This window comes from Sus scrofa, chromosome 1 (assembly GCF_054392235.1).
Source record: "Sus scrofa isolate SSC_HxYL_T2T_F1_AM1 chromosome 1, Sscrofa_HxYL_maternal_Yorkshire_Landrace_v2.0, whole genome shotgun sequence".
Lineage (NCBI taxonomy): Eukaryota > Metazoa > Chordata > Mammalia > Artiodactyla > Suidae > Sus > Sus scrofa.
This window is the reverse complement of record NC_139383.1, coordinates 145307941-145321313: the sequence shown is the minus strand read 5'-3', so window position 1 is coordinate 145321313 and position 13373 is coordinate 145307941. Positions and strand designations below refer to the sequence as shown.

The window sequence follows — 13373 nt, the reverse complement described above, 5'->3', positions numbered from 1 at the left end:
TCAGAAGTATTGGGATCACTATGGGTGTGATATATTCCTGTTGGTCTCTTTCTGTATTTAGGAATCCTTCAGCCCCACGGAGGGGATTCAGTGGGCTTCATAATGAGAGGAGGGTAGGAGAGAGAGAACAGAATTGTGGAAGAGGCCCATTGGGTGAGACTCTGTGTCCCCAACATGGCTTTCACCAGAGCAGCTCAGAATTTTTTTTTGTGCACTGGCCTGGCGTATTATGTTTTATATAGGAAAAGAAGGAAGGAAAAATGAAACAAAAAGAAAACAAAAAGCCCTGATATAAGCGGGCTATCAAAACAGGTCTTATACAGATGGTTCTACAATTAAGTAAGGAAACTGAAATATTTGCTTTAAAAGATATAATGGAGGCAGATATTGTGGTGACTACAACATAGTATATGCTGGTATTACCAAGAAGGGGTACAGTGCTCTTAAAAAACTGTCCTGGGATGGTGGAGTTGTCTATCTTTTTCTTCTTCTTTTTTTTTTTTTTTGGCTGCACATGCAGCATGTGGAAATTCCCAGGCCAGGGACTGAACCCATTCCACAGCAGTGACAACACTGGATCCTTAATCCGATAGGCCACCAGGGAACTCCTTTCTTTAAAAAAATCTTCTTAAATCAATTAAATTGTGTCTACTACCAACTGACATGTATTTACAAGATTCGTAACAAGACCATGAAAATTTCCTTTATCTTCTTACTCTTTTGTATATCTTTTTTGTGTTTTTCTATTGTTTTAGAAAAACTGTACCTGTATATTATAGGACTTTTTGCTGAGTATACAGGGATAAACATAATTATCAGACTTAAACAATTAAATTAAACCTGGTACTAATAGTTTTTAATCATAATCTGCTACCTCTGCCAATGCATAGTCAGAGATTTCATACCTTACAGTTGCCAAGTGAAATTCTACACCTCCACATCCCATTTATCTAACATTAGCAGTGGTAAGATATTAGCCAAAAATACTGCTATTGGAGGAAAAGGCTTAGGAGATAGATATTCTCTCAATCACTCATTCATTCATCCAAAAGTATTTATTAAGAGTCTGCTGTCTGCCAAGCACTTACAATATTTCCCAGTGTTTGGAGAGATATCAGTGAAAAAAACAGATAAGGTCCCTGCTGTTATAAAGCTTGTATTATGATGGGAAAGAGAGAGACGCAAAATAAAGAAACAAGTAAACAATTTTGAAAGGCGATGAGCTGTATGAAGCCAGAAGAATGTTAATGTGCCGAGGATTGATACCCTGGGAAGGTGGGGGTGGATTGGTGCTGCTGTAGTCAGGTGGGCTCTGAACGGAGCTAAGTGATGAGAAGGAAGCAGCCATATGAGGAAATAAGGTCAGAGTCTTCCAATGGAAGGGAGAAGTGAGGGCACATTGCCACCCCACGCCTTCCCCTGTGGTTCTTAAGAAGGATGCACCTAAAGGGTATGAGAGGTGCCAACTTTCCTAGGCCATTTCAGGTAAAAGGACTAAGGGGTTTGCTGGGAAGGCCCTACACTGCCTCAAAGGACATCATGGAGAAAAAGTGAAGGAATGGAGAAAAGTCACAAGCATTCTTTTATGCAAAGTTATGTGCTTGGGCAAAATGTCTGTTTTTTCATTTTATAATTTAAAAGCAAAATAATCTTAACACTAGACACGAAATCCCAAACAACAAATGCCCCTAAATTGTGTGGCCATTTAATTGGAACCTGTGCTCATCTCACTTGGCCACTAGATAGCAGCATTGCCCATCAAATGTATTAGAGGTTTAGGGCCAGAAAATGAATTCCACAGGTACTTTAACTCTCCCACCTCTATTTCCAGTCCTACTTTATCTTCCTCATGATCCATCCCTTAACTCCCTGCCATCCACCTAACTTAGAGACAATGTCCGTGTTCTGGCTAAGATTGCTGTTTAGGCAAGAATCTCAGACACATTAGGAAAAAAATAACACCAGCATATTTAACCTTGTTAGAGGTGTCTTGACCCTACCCCTCACCATGGACCCTTTCAATGAGCAGTGTGAGCTTTGGGGGCCTCTGGGGCTGTGGTTGGCTCATTCTGCCTAGTTCTTTAGGATCAGACCCATTATTGGGGGGCAGGGCAATTTAACATTGTTAGGTTAGGGAGCAAGGAGCCTTGTTCCCTTTGTGTTGTTGTTGGACCAGCTGTCAGCTGGTAGGTTTGGTGGCAGCAGACATGGCCTCACTGGTCTTTCCCAGCAGCCCAAGCTCTAGTTACCTGCATGCAAGTTTCATGTCCTGAGTTTTAGCTTTATTTTTAAACTGAAATTTTATGAAAAAGGTATGCAACAGGATGACTTCAGTACAAAAAAAAGGTAGGAGAAAGAAATGCCAGAATTTTATCTGTAGCTACACAGGCAGAGTAAATGTAAGATTGTTAAGTATGATGTAAGATTTATATACAAATAGGTCATGATAATTTATAATATGGACTTTGCTTCCTTCCAAAGAAGGATTCAAGGCATCTCGCAACAGAACACATTGCTATGAGCATTAGGTAATTTATTCATTCAAGATATATTTAGTGTACTCCATTTATGTGCCAGGAACAGGGGAATATATGGGTGAACAAGACAGACATGGCCCAGGCTCTTATGTAGCTTCTGTTGCAATTAAATAAAGATATGAATGAGATCAGAAGTCATATAAGAGGGTGTGTGTGTGTGTGTGTGTGAGTGAGTGAGTGTGTGTGTGTGTGTGTGTGTGTATGGTGGTTCAGAGCTGGAATGAATCTTAAAAGATCATCATCTCCAATACATTTCATTTTATAAATGAGGAAATGGTGGCTCAGAAATATTGTGTCTGATTCAGAGGTGAGACATTTCATTTAAGCACTGAAATCCGCTCTGAGAAAATTGGAAAACACTCTGGATTATTTAGCTTTGAGTGCTTGATGAAAGGAAAGAGAATGGTGTGGAATGGGTAACTTCTTTTTGGGGACCACTAACTTCCTGAAGACATGATCATATGAATCCTTATATCATAGACACAGAAATGAGGGACAATGAAACATTGTTCAAATAACTATTTTAAAATCATCAGCTCCTTGATGAATTTAAGCCATACAGTATTGAGTTGTATTTCAGTGAAGGGGTTTCTGTGTGGGGTTAAACTACTTACATAGTCCAAAAATGTAACTTTCTTTAATCTAACTTGACATAATTTAACTTGACATAGAATAGAACCAAAATAATCTAGAGAAATGTTTGACCCTTAAATTCCAACACAGAACAACACTCAGCGAATATGATTAGTGAAATTCTTTTGATGAAACTGCCCCCCCACCTCTGGCTTCCTGATCCAGTTGGCTCTTTTTGTAAAAAAGAGCATGTTTTGGGGCCCAACTTATCTGTATGGTTGCCTTATTATGTACTTTTGGCTTAGGTAGACTCACTTTAAGAGAGAGAAATAGAAGGAAATATTCATTAAAAAATACACTGGGAGGATTGCTTGTGTTGTCTGTCTTACTTTTCATTAGAACATAAATTCCTAGAGCTGGAATTCTGTCTTGGATTTTTGGTTCTGTTGGTAGCACACTGTGCTCAATAAAAATTAACCCATCAATCAACAGGACAGAAAACCCTATCTTGCCAGAAGCAATACTTCCTGTTTGTCTCATAGAAAGCAAATTAGAGTGTTAGGATGTTGCAGTGGATATAGAAACTAAGGAAAATGGGGAAAATATCCCCCCAAACATCAAATGAAAATAAAATTGAATGAAGAAAAATAACAGTAAAGTATTTAGGGAAAACTAATATATCCAGACATCAAGTGAAAATAAAATTGAATGAAAAAAAGATAACAGTAAAGTATTTAGGGAAAACTACTGTCCAAGTCAGTTTTTCCCCTTGACAGTCTTATTTGACCTATCCTCAGTGTAATGGAAGTTTGGCTACATGGGTGGCATCTTGGATGCCCCATTTCCCTTCTGGAAGATGCTATTCAGGGTGGGTCAAGGTGACACCGTCCATCTTCCTAACAGCTCATCCAGAGGCCACTCACTGCACAACTCCTAGCAGCCTTGCCATCTGTCTGCCACCAGCACCATCAGGGCTCCAGCTCCTGAGCTCCCCTGGCTCAGCCTCACTTGATCAGAAAACAAAAAGAGCAGTTCATCTGGGAAGGGAAAAATAGAGCACTATTGACTGCAAAGAAGAAAGGGAGGATTGGTGTGGGAAAGAAAAATGAAACAGGCACATTGGGAATTGTTCCTGTCACAAACCCTCCTGGGAACTGATGAAAGCCAAGAAGCCTTTCTCTAGAACACAAACATATGCATATGCATGCACAGTTTTGCATATAGTTTCATAAATTCCCCCTTCCTTACACACAAACACCTCTCATTTTAAAAAGTTAGACTATGGAAGCTCAAAGTTTCCAAATCTTATTAATAACCAAGAAATTTTGCAAAACTCTTTAATCGTGGCAACTTTTTATATTAAAGGATTTTCTTTCTCCAGTTGTAGTATTGCATGTTTCAAATACACTCATTTTTAAAAGCAATTGCTAGAACACTAAGAATGACCAAAATGGACAATTACAAGGGTAAAAACACTTGTTATCAGTGTTTTTTCTTTTGTTGAATACCACACCTTATTTGAGATTTCTACATACTCACTTACCTAAAATAATTTTGTTTCAAAGAAAAAAGACTTCATTTCATTGCCATATTCTAGCGGGTTCAAATCACCTGATATTTGACTATTCAAGGCTCTTTGGGAAAATACAAACCACAAAAGAAAACAGCAGTTTCATCATCTACCAGGCTCATGCATGCTGTATCCTGAATGGAGGGGGCACATTGTTAAGTCCAGTTAAAGATGTGCTAAGTACAAATTGCAGATTTTTCCACCGCTTCATCGTAGGAATGTGAGGCTCATTCTCATCTTTTCTTGAGGGCAGGTCTAGGGCCTTTGGCATAAATATATATGTATTTTAAAGCAAGCAGTGAAGAGGTTTTCTTCTGAGGATGGAGCACTAAGGCAGCCATTCCTGGACCACCTGCAACAAAGACACAGGAGAAACTCCTTCTCTACCTGCCCTCATAGCGCTTGGAGAAGCAGAAAGGGCAGAGTAACAGCTGGCAAAGAGAAAATGTGAGAGGAAGTAAGAGGAAACCAGTAAAAGAGAGATGAAAAAATAATGTGCTCTCCATACCATAAAGGAAAAGCATGATGAAGGCCCAGGTTAACTCCCATAATGCTTTCAGGGATCAGAGAAATGACACTGTCAAAAGAGAGCATTAGTTTTCTGAAGCCTACAGGCTGAATTTTATTTATTTAAAGTTAACTCCCATTTTAATGCAAAAAAAGATAGCATATTCTACATCAAAGGGAGAAAAACTTTTCCTAATGTATCCATTTCTCTTCTGAAGCACACAAGCTGTCGCCATATAATGCTTTGTGGTGTTTTCTTGACTGTGCTTGCTTTTCTTTGCATCAGGAAATGCACAATAAACAGACTCAAGCCTGGATCTGCTGTTTCTCAGTGCCAAATGGCAATTGTTTGATTTCGTGTGTGTTTTTAGACGCATTGTTAGTTTTAACTAAGATCTATATATGTTGCATGAATGCTGTTTCAGAGCAGGAGAGAGAGAGAGAGTCAGACGTAGATGTGAAATCAGTCCTTGGTAAATTGTATAAAAGTGTGAACCACAAGCTGTTGAGAAGATTGAGCTGGAATAGCCTTTGGGGAATAGTTGAGTTTTCTGTGGTGACCATTCCATTCCCCTTGGAAGTTCAGTTGATGATCGCCTGGATCTAGTCAGAACTTGACCTCTTAATGAAGATGGCACAACCTGTCAGCTTCCTGGATATTGTTTCTATAGCTGTGATAGTAGACCAAAATTACCGTCTTTCTGATCTGCCCATCTTCTCATTGTTCTTCATATACTTTGTTCATTTTTGAGCTTAAGTCATAACTTGTTTTCTCTGTGTATAGAAATTAATTTTAATATGCTGTAGTGGGTAAGGCCATGGACTTGCAGTCTGATGGCTTGTGTTCACCCCCCCTGATCTGCCCTTTACTAGCTATGTGATAATTACTTAACAGCTCCATGCTTCAGTTTCCCCATCTGAAAATGGGATAAGATTACCCACCTCACAGGGATGTTAGGATAAAATAAGTAACCTACAAAAGTTGGTTAGAACAGTACCCAGTTCATACTAAGTTTTTTATTATAGAGTGTTTGCAATAATGATGATGATTGTTGTTATTTTTCTAATTACAGCATAACTTTTTTCTCTGGGGTGCTACCACTTTCTTGCTCTTCTTCTAGTAGGGTTTAGATGGGGCTGACCCCACCTGCTTGTGTTCCAGGGGTGGAGGCTTAACCCAGGCCTAGCCAATCTGTGAATTCTACCCGCCTAGTTATAGAGATCGACTCAGCAGTGGGAAGATGATATAAGTTGGTTTAATCAGGGTAAATCACAGGAGTTCATTTAGAACTCTTGGGAAAGAGAAACTGTCTATGTTTTGGATGGTTAAGGGAACAAGATGTAAGCCTGGCAGCTACCACAGAGAGACAGTCAGTCCAGGACTAAAGCTAGTGCAGAGGAAAGCAGAACCTTGAGATGGAGAGATAAAGATAAACCAATTTAAATTGTAAGACCCCATGACTGCAGCCATGCTGGGGTGCCCAGGACCACTCCTTCTGCAGAAGTCAATTTGTATTGGGCTTTCCTCCTTGATACTTGAAGGGCTGTCACTAACTCCCACAGACACCACCTTAGTCCTCTACCTATTCAAACCCAACCCATCCTTTGAGGCACAGTGCCTTCTGAAAGTGATGCTTGCTTTTCTAAGTTCCCAGAACACATACTGTTTGTGTTATCTAGTTAGTACTTATCTCCCACATTAAAAAGTTTACTTTTTCAAATGCACTTACTGTATCTCTGCAATTCTATAGTTTGGTTCCATGTTTTACTCTTTGGTGATCCCCATGGCCACTAGCATGTCTGGTATTTTGCAGTGTTTGCCAGATATTATTATTTGAATCCTTTATTCTCTTAGGCCAGTCAGAAGTGAATTATACCTCAGTACACATTGGAATACATGGAATTAACTAGAGATGGGTTTTTCAGAACCCTAACAACAGAATAGGGTTATTACATGTGGGAAAATTTTGAGAGACGATCTCTGCCCCTTGTCACCTGTGAGGAGGAGCAGTAATAGAATGTGGCTCTGTTTATATTTGTCCCATCAGACTGTAACAGCAAAGACTGGCTCTATTTTTTAAACTCTCCTCCAGTCAGTGATATATGTTCCCCAGTGCTTTGCACAGTGCCTGACACATTGTAGTTGCTTAATAAATACTTGTTGAATGAATGCTGCATTTACAGTACAGGGGGCTTTCAGATCAATTACCTATCCCTTACCAACATGGACGGGAAATGAAGTAAGAAAGGAATTTCTGGTTCTATGAAGCCAACACCTTCCTATCATTATTCTAAGCCCCGTCTGCAATCACCTTATTTCTCCAAATCACAATAATAAATAAAGCCATTCCTTAGGATGACAGATGAGGTGTAATGACAATAGCATGTTTGGGACTTCTAGGTCTGTGAAAAAACTGCTATGAATTCCAGACCCAACAAAGAAATGCTTACTGTCATTAGAATGAGTAAGTGGAGGGGTATGAAAGCTGAATCACAGGTTTAGAAAAAGGCACTGCCCTGGAATCTTCAACATATACACAAAGAATTCTGGGTATGGATCAGTCTTCTTTTCTCAGGTAACATTATGTAGCATTAGTTCCATAGCAGTTTTATGTATTATAAATTAAAGAAAATATAAACCACTTTTCCTCTAAATTGTTGGTTCTCTTACAGAAAGTATAAATGCAATAGTCATCCCCTGTCCCAACTCAATATTTTCCATTCATTCATTTCTTCATTTATTTTTCACTGGCCAAAGTTATCATCCTAAAAATTATTTTTGTTATTTCAGTGCTCTTGTCAAAAACATTCATTTGCTCCTATAGCACAGAATCCAAGCTAAACCAGATACCCAAGCCCTTCAGTGGTTTGACTCCAATTCACCTTTCCCCATATAGACTTTCCCCTGTCCCCTCATCCAAGCCTCTAACCCATTCACCTTTGTCTATTTACTCTTTCCTCTCTTTGCTTCTCACTTTTATACTCTTGAAATCTTTCTCTCTGTCTATTCAAGCATGTGTCCTCTTTCAAGTAATATTCTTTAGCCACACCAGTGAAAATTAGCTTTCTTTCCTCAATTCCTAGAGTATTGATGGTCATATCACTCATTTCTTTTATTGTCTCAGATTATTATCAATTCATGTGAATGCATCATCTCTTCTTTACTGTGAATGTCTTCATGGCAGAGATCACACCTTGGACCTCTTTGCATTGTGCCTTACATGTAATCTGGATTATTTCAATGATTATTGTTGTAATAACTTAGATGATATCCTTTCACTATTCATCCCTGGGGAGGGTTTATCATTTTTCATTTAGTAATGCCAATTGCCATAAAATTCTCAAAATTATAAATATTCATCATGGCTGAAATTAATCAGAATTATTTTCCAAAATGATCTGCTTTTACAAAGATGTTAATCTACCAGGTACTTTATAAATCAATTTAAAAAAACCCACCAGGTATCCAATAGAAAATGGGGAATGAGGTATGCATAAGCTAATGAATGGCTACTAACATGTGAAAAGATGGGTGTCTACAAAAAATTAAAGTGCAAATTGAAGTCAAATTTCTCCTTTCACTTTTGAGACTGATAAAGATTAAAAAATTAAAATTGCCAGTGAATAGTATAGAAAGAAGTGTGGAGAAATATCTACACATACTGCCTGGAGTACAAATTTGGTATAGCCTCTCGGGAGGGCTGTTTAGCAATATACATGAACATTTAAAATTTGCCTAACCTTATAGTGAAGAGTTTCACTTTTAGACATTCTCTCTACAGATATAATCATATAAGTACATAATCATTTCTACATGTTAAAAGATGTTCATTGTGGTATTATGTATAATAGCAGAAGACCACCTGGTGCACTTCAGTGGAACATTCACCCAAGGTTGAGTATCAAGCTGTGGTGGGGCTGGGACTTGAATCCAGGCAAGCCAACTCCATGCATATAAAGGCCAGGCTTTATTAGTGCCTGCTGAACGTACTTAGGGCCATTCTCTCAGGAGCTCAAAATCTTCTGTAGACATTGTCTGTTTTTTGGCCAGAAGGAAGAATAGTTAGAAATAAGTCATAAACATCAATACAGTCATTAAACAAGTCAGCAGTAGAGACAAGACTAGAATTCCTTCTTGACCCAACCCATAAAGCACTCTGCCATTTCTCATCTCGGTTTTGAGTTGACATACATTTATTTAACTTGGTGACATGTCTGCAGAAAAAAAATGTTCTAATGAATCTTTCAGGGTGTTCTGATAGCTGCTCTGTTTTGAACTGTATCTGATGAATGATTTATATATTAGATTTATTAAAAACACGTCCATCACTTTGGGGTCTTGGGTGGATAGTAAAAGGAAGAATATGGCATATTCAACCCAGCAGTTATGATTTCCCATAAATAGCTAAAGGATGGCCCACTAGGGGATGTCAGATTAAAAAGATGCTCTGAGAAGGTGAGTGGACTTGGGCTTTCTATCTCAAGGTTCAGAAACAGAATTACCACAGAAAATAGCCTTGCCTTTATTCCCTATGGCTTAAAACTTCATATTTCTTTTGCAAAGGCAGGCAACAGATTCTTTTCCTGCTGGGTTTGCCTTGCAAAACTCCCACTGCATTTGGACAAAATGGAATTCTCACAATAGGATACAAACACAAGTGCCACATGCCTAATGAATTTAGGAAGGAGAAAGATCAAAAGTACAAAGATCTTTCAAATCAACATTGGTACACAAATCCATAATTCTTTCTAGGAAGTCAACTGCAGAAGGGACACCAGAGGACAGGGCATAAAGGTTCAATGCATTCTCCCTGTCTATGTTTCTTAATTAAATTTTAGGACATACCAAAAATATTCTAGGATTTTGAAGAGAAAAAGGTAAAAGGGTTGTTAAGAGCAAACAATTTCAAGATTCATCTCTGAAAGCTAGGCTAATAAATCAACCTGGATTAGTCTGCCAAAAATATGAAAATATAAAAACATAATAAATTAGTCAGTTGTCCATGGCTATAATCTGTTGCCTGATGCCAGATGTACTTATGATAGGAAAAACAGCTGGCTTTAAAACAGCTGGAAAATGTTAAGCACTTATATAACACATTTTTAAAGAAGTATCAGATGGGTTGGTATCTTATTAGGGTGTGCAGTTAAAAGAAGTGGCTATGATTTAACTTGGACCAATGATAAGTTTTTCCATTTTAGCATTTCAGTGTTCATTTAGGGAACTGTAATACCATGTAGAATAAATCCGTTATTAAATCAATGCATTCATTATCTGAAATAGAAGTTTTATTCAATCACTGTATTTTGATAGAGTAGACCATTATACATGAGTAGGAGATAATGGATTGAAGAGAGTGTCCTTGAAGGAGAGAAGCTCAGGTCTCCTTTCTTGTACATTCCCAGGAGACAAGTCAGTTTCTGATGCCATCAAGACTTCAGAAGGCTGGCAGGGACTGTGAGGCAACCCTATATGGTATAACAAATCAGTGCATGAGCCAGCTAACCATGTAACTGGTGAGAGGAAGGAATGAAATCACTTCTGCTTAAAATCTGTCGATGTCATCTTTTAATCTATTTAGGGTGATCAGCTCAGCTGGCTTTATGGCAACGCAGCCATGTGTGTGGTAAGGACTCACTAGAAGCCATCATCAAAGTTAGTAAATCTGTTTCTGCTCTCTCCAAGCTCTACTTGCTTAGCCTGATGTGTCCATTTCTCTTACCACCCAATGATTAGAAAAAGAGCAAGAACGCTAAGGAGTGATAAGAGGGAGGATGAGACACACTAGGCAGACATGCACATATACAACAAAGATCTGAAAAAAAAAATTCTAATAGGTATTTTCACAGCCTGATACATATAAGCAAGAGGGAAATCAAGGCTCGTTTAAAAAGTGCTTACTTTCCTATAACTGCCTGTAACTTTGTGTACTGATAGTCTTCTAACACAGCTTTGTATTTTGGATGCTGAAGTAGTCATCAGCATAGACTAACTTTGATACAATCACTAAATCCTAAATTCTTCTAAAAAGAGGTCATGGTTAATATAATCAAGGAAAGAGAATAAAATTGGCCTACTTTTGTATTTTTAGATGATTCCAGAACTCAAAATCAAATATACATATATATTTGTGTATCCCAGTATAAAAACCTTGCTAGTTAAATATCAGTGTGAAAGTCTATAACCTAATGGAAATATTCTTAAATTTCAAATCCGGAAAGTGTTACCTTCTATACAGCATCCTGGATTTCTTGCTACTATAGTCTAAGTGCATACACTGCTCCAAAGATCTCTGGATCATTCTCTTTGGCAGCAGCAGATCTGGGAAATTATGAAAAAACATCCACCAGTATAAATTGTCCTAAAAGACAGTTACACCTATTAACTGTTTGCATTTATTTACACATATAAGTTCCATCATCATATTGATAGAAACTGTTTCTGTTAAAACCCTGAGGAAATGAAAGGGAGACGAAAGGGGGAGAGAAAAAAAATGGTTTGGTAAGGGCAGAATCAGCAGCCCCAAAACAGTTCAAAAACTATCCTTCTCATAGGGATATTTCAAATTTTCCTACCTTGTAAAAGGAAGGGAATAAATCTTGATTGGGAAGGAGTTATCATTTATGATTATGTCTTGAACCTTTGCATTGTTTTTCCACTTTTCAGCACTTGAGTGAAAAGAGAACAGGGGATAGTGACTCCCCTTCTGAAGCAAGGCAGGCCTAGGGTTGGGCCAGCTCCAAATCTAGGTCATAATTAATGTGTCCTCCACTGCACCTTCCACCTGGAGCTCAAATGCAGTGCTGAAATGCATCACATTGCAGGTGATTTGCTTTTTCTGAGCCCAGTATGAGAGTAATTTATAAGGGAGGAGACAGAAATGGGTGATCCTTGTAGAACATAGTGTCTTCATATTGCCAAAGAGTCCCATACTTACCCCTGATTAACATGGAAACAAGGGAAATTTGGAGAACTCTCAAGAGGCTTTAGTCATATACTGTAGTTCATACAATATTCCCCACTTTGGCTTAGAACTGAGACCCTTTTGAAAAGGTAGCACTTTTCTTCACGGCAAAGGAGCCATTCATGTCAATGGGTATTTCACAGGTCCTAGGGTCAGAATGTAGGCTGATACTCTTGGGGTAAGTACTAGCCACCCTTCTTAACTGCCAGCATTTATCTGGTTGAAATGGTTCATATATGTACCTTCGTTAAATCTTTACTCAAGCTTTTAATGACCCTTCAAAAAAGTATTACCTTTCTTTCCTGTTTTCTCAGTGCTAAAAAGGGGGCAGCTTTTCCATTTCCTTCTTTCCGTCTTTCTGTCTTTTCTAGGGCTACTCCCCTGGCATATGGAAGTTACCAGGCTAGAGGTCGAATAGGAGTTGCAGCTGCTGGCCAAAGCCAGTGCCACAGCAACACGGGATCTGAGCCGCTTCTGCAACCTACACCACAGCTCACGGCACGTCGGATCCTCAACCCACTGAGCAAGGCCAGGGATTGAACCCGCAACCTCATGGTTCCTAGTCGGCCACTGTGCCACAATGGGAACTCCCCATTTCCTTCTTGTACTGACATTGGGCCTTGGCTTTTGACTATTTTAATTCTGTAAGAAACCCTAGAATGTGGAAGCATTGTCTTTATTTACTCATTAAGGAACAAAGTCCCTTTTCAACTTGAGGTCTAGACTATAGAAGCCTGAAGAAGTTAGGCATAGAAGCTGTATATTAAAGAATCTCACCATGAAAGTAACGTAAAGGTACATAAAGGCTACAGCTGTTAATTGTGAGGATAAACAAGGTAGTGTATATTATTATGGCCTGCGATGTATTCCCTCCAAATTGATATGGTGATGCCCTACCTCCAGTATCTTATGATGTGACTGGATTTGGAGACCGGGCCTTTGAAGTGGTAATTAAGGTAAAATAAAGTTATATGGGTGAACCCTAATCCAATATGACTGGTTAATTTATAACAAGAGGCGATTAGGACACAGATGACACAGACAACACAGATTAAGATTATGTGAGGGGGTGAGAAGGAGGTCATCTGCAAGTCGAGGAGAGAGGCCTCAGAGGAAACCAACATGCTGACACCTTGATCTTAGACTTCTAGCTTCTAGAACTATAAGAAAACAAATTTCTGCCATTTAAGGCACCCGGTCTGTGGTATTTTGTTATGGCAG

General features: G+C 38.7%; 1 protein-coding gene across 16 annotated transcripts in view; it reads left to right on the top strand.

Annotated features, from left to right (window-relative positions):
- LOC102166069 (uncharacterized) overlaps positions 1-13373 on the top strand; it is a 273766-nt gene that overhangs the window by 95899 nt on the left and 164494 nt on the right. The gene's annotated exons all lie outside the window — the stretch shown is intronic.